This window comes from Rattus norvegicus, chromosome 15, assembly GCF_036323735.1.
Source record: "Rattus norvegicus strain BN/NHsdMcwi chromosome 15, GRCr8, whole genome shotgun sequence".
NCBI lineage: Eukaryota > Metazoa > Chordata > Mammalia > Rodentia > Muridae > Rattus > Rattus norvegicus.
Window position 1 is genome coordinate 93,283,352 of NC_086033.1, and position 9,532 is coordinate 93,292,883.

A 9,532-nucleotide genomic window follows, 5' to 3' on the forward strand; every position below is an offset into this window, starting at 1 on the left:
ATTTATCAAATAAATATTTAAAAACATATAGAAGAGCTTGAACTGCAACCATATGTGAAAGCATTGTTTAATTGGGTGATATATCAATTAATAGGATAAATGACATTTATTAGAAATTGCTATAATTATTTATTACACAAAAGTTTTAGTCATATTAATGTCTAAGACATTTGGCAATCTTATTTTTAAAAAATATGGCATTGATTTAAAAGTTAAGACTCTAAAGGCTAAAACAGAGTTAAGTATCTCATGAAAGTGCCGTTAGTATTTAGGACACATTCACAGGCACTTACACATTGTGCATTATGATCTGTTATATTAGGACAGTTTCTAACAAGTCTATTGACCATCTATACCACTCTGAGACTGCAATTTTACTGTTCTTCTTATTCCCACCATTCCTCCATCTTTCTCCAGAAATTTTAATCTTCTCTTTCATTTCGTTTTACACCACACAGGTATGAAGTCCTGAGTTCAATTCCCAGCAATCACAAGGTGGTTCACAATCATCTGTACTGGGGTCAGATGCCCTCTTCTGGTGTGTGTGAAGACAATGTACTCATATACATCCAGTAAGTAGTTCTAAGGAAAGAAAAGAAAAAAGGACAAGGGCAGGATTTTAAAAATAAATAAATGATACTTACATATGAATATTCAAGGTATTGTAGGCATGGTCTTAGTCTCATTAAAGCCAGATTTGCTAGTAAAATGGCACTTAACTATGAGTAACAACAAATAACCCTTTACTACTATGTCAATTTTATTCCAGTTATATTCCTCTTGATTAATGTGACACTTTCTCTTTCATTAGCTACTATCAACATGACAGTAGTATGCAATATAAGACAAGTATGACTATATGACTTCTATCTTAGATCTGTTTAAAAAACACTTTTCATTTTATTACAAATCCACACCTTTTTAACTGTCCTATTCATTATATACTTAAGAGAATTTTGTGTATTTTTCTGAGAATCAAATATCTCTTCTTTAAAATATATGAAAATTTTTGTTTTTCCACTACTAAAGTTTGTTTCTGATATAAACAGCTACAAAATTTATAAATGAAACACACACATGTATATATACATACATAAACATGTACCATCATATGTATAGATAGACGATAGATAGATTTAAGTTAACTTCCTTTTAACTATCATTATTTTGATTAAATGATGTGTAGCTATAAGCAGCCATTTCACAAGCACAATAATTTACTAGATCTGATCACTTGACTTTCAAAGACTGGTAAATGAAATGAGGCATGCATTTCAGGGCTTGAACATTTTTCCAGCGTGTTCAAACACTTGGAAGTAACCTAGGACTACAGAGAAAAGCTATTAGCACATTCTGCTGTTACAGGTATATTTTTACACCAGTATTTTTCAATCTTGACATTATTGACAGATAATTATTTTGCTGATGTGAAAACATCGTGTAATTTCTGTCTTCATGGAAAAGCAAAGATCCATACTAATTATAATTTCTTATGTTTGACATTTATAAAATAATGTTTTTAGAATGACTTACATAAGACTTTTCAGCTAACAAGGAACTTACATACTTTTGGGTATACAAAATTCTGTAATGTTATTATCCCACTACAAAACTTACAGTGAGTGTCCCATCAAAATAAAGTTATATATTTTTACCTTTTACTTGATATTTCTGTATGTATGTGTAGGTTTTTGGGGAACACTCTATAGCTACAAAATACTCATGGAAGACAGCTCTCTTCTTTAATCATGTGAATTCTGGGAACTGAACTCATGACCTGAAGTTTGTAGTGAACTGTCTTCATCTGCTGAGCCATCTCCCAGTACATTAACTCGCGAGGTTTTTTGTTGTTGTTTTTTTTTTTGTTGCTTGGCTTTGGTTTGTTTTTTAACTTGAAGAGGAGGGAAGTAAGAAAATAATATGACAAAGTTTAAGTTGAGCATTATTTATAAATTTCTTAAGTTTTACTTTAATGAATTATCAACTTTCCTATCTTACCAATTACTTGGGGTATTTATTTTCAGCCTTCTTCCATGTCTGAATATTTTTTATTGGATATTTTCTTTCTTTACATTTCAATTATTATCCCTTTCCCTATTAACCCCCCAAACCCTTTATCCTGTCCCTGATCCTCTGCTTCTATTAGGATACTCCACACCCACCCACCCATTCCCTCCAGCATTACTGCCCTGGCATTCCCCTAAACTGGGACATTGAACCTTCACAAGCCCAAGAGCCTCTCTTCCCATTGATGTCTGACAAGACCATCCTCTGCTACATATGCACCTGGAGCGATGGGTCACTCTGTGTGTACTTGTTGGTTGGTCGGTTAGTCTCTGGGAGCTCTGGAGGATGATACTGTTGTTCTTCCTATGGGGTTACAAACCCCTTCAGCTACTTCAGTCCTTTCTCTGTTTCTTTGAGGACCCTGTTCTCGGTTCAGTGGTTGGCTGTGAGCATCTGCCTCTGTATTTGTCCTGCTCTGGCAGAGCCTCTCAAGAGACAGCTATATCATGTTCCTGTCAGCATGCACTTCTTAGCATCTGCAGTATTGTCTGGGTTTGGTGACTGTATATGTGATGGATCCCCATGTGTTGCAGTCTCTGGATGGCCTTTCCTTCAGTCTCTGCTCCAACCTTTTTCTCTGTATTTTTTTTTTCCTTTGAGTATTTTCCTCCTCGTTCAAAGAAGGACTGAAGCATCCATACTTTGGTCTTTCTTCTTCTTGGGCTTCATACAGTCTGTAAATTGTATCTTGAGTATCATGAGCTTTTGGGCTACTATCTACTTATCAGTGAGTGTATACAATGTGTGTTTTTTTGTGATTGGAGTACCTCACTCAGGATGATATTCTTTAGCTTCATGCTTTTCCCTGGAGATGATGTGGAAAAAGAGGAAAACTCCTCTATTATTGGTGGGATTACAAGCTGTTACAACCACTATGGAAATCAGTCTGGTGGTTCTTCAGAAAATTGAACATAGTAATACCTGAGGACCCGGTTATACCACTCCTGGGCATATACTCAAAAGGTGTTCTAAGATATAACAAGGACACATCCTCCACTATGTTCATAGCAACCTCATTTATTGTAGACAGAAGCTGAAAAGAACCCAGATGCCCTTCAACAGAGGAATGGATACAGAAAATGTAGTACATTTCCACTGTGGAGTACTACTCAGCTATTAAAAACAATGACTATTTGGCTTATTTTTAAATTCTTAAAATGCTACTAGTCTTACTTGTTTCCTGCGGTGAGTTAGATTAGCTGATATTTCCAAACACCTAAGAAGTGTTTCCTACTAGAATGTCTACTCTCTGACGGTAGTAACTGGGTTAAAATGCTAATCATACATGCACAGAGCAGAAAGGAGAGAGGGAAAGACGGAGGAAGGGAGAGGGCAGAAGGGTTGGTGAGTAGGAGAGGGAAAAGGAGAGGGAGGAGAGGGAGAGTGAGAGGGAGAGGAAGAGGGACAGGGAGAGGGAGAGGCAGAGGGAGAGGCAGAGGGAGAGAGAGACTTCAAGATCAGGGAACTAACAAGTTTAAGTTCTTATATTAAAATGAGTTGGATAAGATATTGTTAGATCCGAAGAACTTTCCCAGGGGAAAGTCTTAATTAGAAAATGATTCTGTTCCCATTGGAAAACATAGTTTCTGTTTATCAGTCATCTCAAAATGAACGCCAAACCACAGAGCAAAAGAAATTTCTATGTGTATGTCTCTGTCTCTGTCTCTGTCTCTCTCTCTCATGCACACACACACACACACACACACACACACACAGAGAGAGAGGGGGGGTGGGGGAGAGAGAGAAGGAGAGAGAGAGAGAGAGAGAGAGAGAGAGAGAGAGAGAGAGAGAGAGAGAGACTCTACAGATATCTAGGGCAGTCAGAACTACCAGAAAGAAGGCTTGGCTCAAATGACAAAAAGTATATAAAATTGTAACCTTAAATATGATTCTATTACAATGTTTCAAAGTGAGAAAACCAGATGAGTATTATTGTGAACAATAATCAACATTTGATAATCTTGACATAATTTGTGGTAGAATATGGGAAAGGCATTGATGAGTGTATATAATTCCCACATAGATTATGAAGGAACTACTATGTACTAAGCATGCTATAAGTAAAGATTAGGCTGGGCCATACCTCAGCATCTTAAGGGTTACAGGATGTACATGTGTATCCCCATCTTAGAGAAGGCCTTATTTGTTAAGATCATTTACCTTGTATGCAGTTTCCCAAGGATGGTAGAACAGACTTGTCAGTATCAATTGGGCAGGTTAGATTAAATTGCTCTTTACACAATTTTCAGTTAAGCAATTTCCACCCTGCAACTCAAAGCCATGAAGATGAAGGTGTGCCTGTTGACTTACGTTCAGTCTCAGAGGACAAGGTAACCAGTGCTGAGGCTAAAGCCATGTGCTGTCAAATTACAGGCCTCAACAATTACCAGTCTAGCACAAAGGACATTAACTTTGACTCATAAGAATCTTGTCCATTTTCTGTCAGCTTATCAGCAGCCTCACTGATAGAATAGTTAAACTAATATATAAAAATCGCATTCATATTAGCAACACTTATTCAGTCCTTCACACAAATTATAGTTGCAAGGAAGACTCAAGCCATAGTGTTTTGTTGTTTTTCTTTGTTTTTTTTTTTTGTTTTTTTTTTTTTGCTTGCTTTATTTTCTCCTGCTGATTTGTGGCATGTCTTCTGAGTCCTTTAAAGTGACAGTGATATATTACCTTGAAAGTATTATGCTTCAGCTAAATAATTCCAGTCAGTTCAACTGAAACACATGTGTGAGTCTGTTGAAACACATAAAAAAAATCAGATGTTCAAATGATGATATGTTTGTACACTTGCATCCATAAATAATGAGCACTTAGCAACTCCATTTAATTCTTACAGGGACTCATGAGGTAACTCACAAGAGGCAGAAGTCTGGCATCACTGAGTTAATTTGGTATCTGTCTCCTTTACCTTGGGTCACCTGCTTACCTTTGGAAGGTAATCACTCCAGGGACGTCCCTCTGTAAAGGAGCAGCAAGTCATAACCAATCTCATTCTCTTTCATGGCTGAAGGCACAAAGATAAAAGTAATTGAGGCATCTCCCTGTCAGCATTTTACCTAATAGCTTCCAGTCACTGTCCTAAACCTACGGGGTCACCTTGGATTTCAGAAACAGCAAAGCCTCCTAAGACAGGCCACCTCCCAGTTTTAAGCAATTATCTTAGATAATGAGTCTCCTGGTGTAATTGTTTTACGATTAGAAGATGGTTGGAAAGATAATGGATTTCTTTGGTCCAGCCTGCAGAACCAGAACTAAGTAATGACCATGTAGATTACACTAGCAAACTTCTTAACTGTGCATTTCTCTTGTGCCTTACATTAGTCTGTCTTCCGTTTAAACATGCATCTCCTGTCTGTACCCAAATGCAAACTTTGCTCCTTGGAAATCTCTATATGTTCATGTTCAATATGCAAAATAACTAAATTGTATTCCTCGGTTTTCACAATTTAATTATTACTTACGTACAGGAGTCCAGATTGTTAGGGTTGGCAGGTTGTGAACGTACGTGCTGTAACTCCGCTGATACAAATATACTTTTTAAAAGCTATATTCCAGTTATAGAAATAAATTATTTTTATTTTGCCATAATAGTTTTATATTGTATTCATTCCTAAAAAGAGTTGTCTCTTTTCCATTTTTTCCCATTTTCTATAGGCATACTGATGAAAAAAATTGTATGCATTTAAGATATATAACCTGATTTTTTTCATATGCATGCACAGATTGTGAAATAATCTGTAGAATCCAGCAAACTTATGTTTTAGTTCACACAAAATTACATTGTATGTGTGGTAAGACCACTGGACATCGACTTCCTTTGCAGATTTCACTTATATGATATCATGTGCACATAATTTTCTTCTTTTTTCACTTGAAGAAATAAATGATTATTTCACCTTCAGTAATCATAAAACTCCAATTAGATTGTTAGCACAGGGAGGCAGCCCTATATTAAAGGCTTACAAAACCACATGTGCAGATTTGTTCAGAGGGAGGTAGTCATTTAACAGAATTCATTAAGAATGGAATGTAGCAGTTTCCAGTATTGAAGTTGAGACATTCAGAAGAATGAAGACTGTTGCAACAGAAGCCATATCTTTTTTGCAGGACAGGATTCTAGGTCCTGGTGACTGTGTGTGACATGGGAGGACACACTTCCTTTGTCCTGGGAATTCAGGGAGGTGAATGAGGAGCAGAGGACAGTGCATTTGCACGTCCCCATTTGCAAATGTAATTCTCAGAATTATGTCTACTGCAAAAACAAATATGAAGTGGAAAATAAAAGACAATATAGGAGTCTGGAAATTTTAGGCTTAACTACAGAGGGAACCACATTTTTATTATAAAACCCACATTCTGCATTCGCTGACACTGGAAATTCAGTTTGGATGATATTTCCCATGCGTGAAGAAACCAGCATAACGGGAAACATCCAAAATGACAGTAGAAAGTGATCACTTAAGACAAAATTTACACTGACCTCATAGTTTTGGCTTTAAGCAAACATCACTGTTTAAATATTATGAAACTAGATTCTGTGTGAAACAGTAGCTTCTACTGAAAAGTCATTGCAAAGCATGGGATGAAAATGATTCTTTCTTCTCAACAGGAAAAAACAATTACATAAAATGTCAAAACTTGTAAATAGTCATATTTTATATTCTATGTTTCTGATTTATATGAAGATGAGGCATACCATCAAGAAATTATTTTCCCTGAAAATTTTGAAATTAAAACGTAGTTAGAAACTGTGACATGACATTTTGAAAACAAATAATTGTTTTATCAGTATACAGCTACATTACACAAGAAATAAGAAAAAATAATACACAAATACTCAAGTTCTCATAATGGACAGACATTGTGTATAATGAATATTTAAAGCAGTTTAGAACATCTGTTATTCATTAAATATGTTTGCTGCCATGTCCAGATATTGTCTAGACACTAGGCAAAAATGGTTGTACAAGTAATTAAATATATGTTATGATGTTGCATAAAATTTGTAACCTAACAAGAAAATTAGTAGTTTTGCTAAAAGAAAAACTTTGAAAATGAAAGAAAAATTGATGCAAATTATAGGATAATGATTTAATAAAATTCCACATGATAGTGAGAAAATACTATTTCATGGGCACAATATTTATTTAAACAGTTATTGATATTAGGCATTTTTTTCTCTCTTCATTATTTTTCTTTTGAAAACTACAAAAAGCTAGAATTAAAGGCAGTTGTGAAATGTAATATATATGTATATATATCCATATTCAGATACATAAACTATAATATTTGGAAAAATGTTATAGTTATATATAACTGTACAACGTATTTATAACTATATATATAACTATATATATATATAATAGTCTTGGAATATTTAGACCTGAGAATCATGAAAAAATACACACACACACACACACACACACACACATTCTCCTTATAATTGTGTTGATATAAAAATTTTTTGGTCAATTTTTAAAACAATTGTTTGAATTTAAAAGAGAACTGGTAAAGTAAATCCAAGGATTTTAATTGGATCTTAATTGTGTTTTGGACCCAAGTTACTACTATTTACTAGTCTAAGTAGTTACCTTGACCCTAACTTTTTTACAGATTTTCTAGGGAAATAAGGAGAAAAAACAATGAGTATACATGGGAGACATTTATAGAGAAAGCCTTACCAAAAGAACAGTAGTTTAAAACATTTTGATTGGAATTTTTAGTTGGTATTCACAGTGGTAAGCAAGAAGTCGAATATACATTGAGTGCACTTAGCAAAACAGAAGATAGATGGTAGATGGAAGCTGAAGTTGAAATGAGACAGTAGAGAGTCAAGTCCAGTAGGCTGTTGACTTTGAAAAGGAAATGTCCTTATGTGTGATAACCAGAAATTGGTAACGATCCAGAGGTCCCACAACAAAAGAATGGATACAGAAAATGTGGTTCATTTACAAAATGGAATACTACTCAGCTATTAAGAACGAGGACATCCTGAGTTTTGCAGGCAAATGGATGAAACTAGAAAATATCCTGAGTGAGGTAACTCAGACTCACAAGAACGTGCACGGTAATAAGTGGATATTAGCCAAAAAAATAAAAAATCTGAATACCCAAGATACAGTCCACAGAACTCTAAAAGGTCAACAAGCTGAAGGGCCCAAGTGAGGATACCTCAGTTCCACTTGGGAGGGAGAAGAAAGCAACCACAAGTGGGGAGGGAGGGAGGAATGTGGGAGGGAAAGGAGAAAAGAGAGTTGGGGGAAAAGGGAACATGATCTGGTATTGTGTGGGGGGAAAGGACTGAAGCCTTGAGGGCCAACAGAAAGAATGGAAACAGGCAGCCTCCAGAGGAAGGAGGTTGGGAGGACTCTGTAGAATACACCAGAGACCAGGGAGGTGAGAGATCCTCAGGACTCAAATGGGGAGACTGTAGATGAAAGGCCCTACAGTGGGGAGAGGGTACTTATTGAACCCATCTCCAGCAGAAAGACAGAACATCAAATGAGAGATGGGATTGCTGTCCCACATTCAAAACCCTGACACATAATTCTTCCTGTTTGAAAGAAATGAAGGGAGGGAAATGCAGAACCGTCTGAGGAAAAGAAGGGCCAGCCACAGGCCCAAACTGGAATCCAGCTCAAGGGGACATCCCAAGACCTGACATCATTACCGAAACTATGGGGCATTCACAATAAAGGACCTATCATGACTGCCCTCCAATAGACCCAGCAAACAGCTGAAAGAGTCAGATGCAGGTATTTATACTCAACCAATGGACAGAAGCTGCTGACCCCTGTGATTGCAATAGGGAAAAGCTGGAGGAAGCTGAGGAGGAGTAAATTAAGGAGGAGGGCCACCCTGTAGGTAGACCAGCAGTCTCAATTAACCTGGACTCCCAAGACCTCTCAGACACTGGATCACCAACCAGACAGCATACACCAGCTGAGATGAGGACTACAACAAATATACAGCAGAGGATTTCCCGGGGCTGGGTTCAGTCAGAGAAGATGTACCTAACCCTCAAGAAACTAGAGGCCCCAGGAAGATTAGAGATCTTGTGGGTTGAGTGGGGTGGGGAGATATTTGTGGTGCCTGAGGGGCAGAGAATGCAGAGGAGGGAGGAGGTATGGGATTTGGAACAGTCTGGATGAGGACCAAGAAGGGAAAAAAAATTGGAGTGTAAAAATAAATAGTAAATAAATTTAAAAAGGAAAGAAAAGGAGCTAAAGGTTTATATTCGTGAGAGGACTGAAATGTGTAGAGTTCCCCAGTTTCAGAATTTTTGTTCCACAGGAGGTGGGTTGCGACTCAGTTGCTTAGTGTAACATCCACTGTGATGGTGATATGACTACAAAGTTACGTAGGTTGTGGTTACCTTCCACACAAGCTTGGTTCTGGGAAGAGGCTGGTAGAGCATGTGGTAGGGAAGGATTTGGTTTGAAAACAGAGCTAG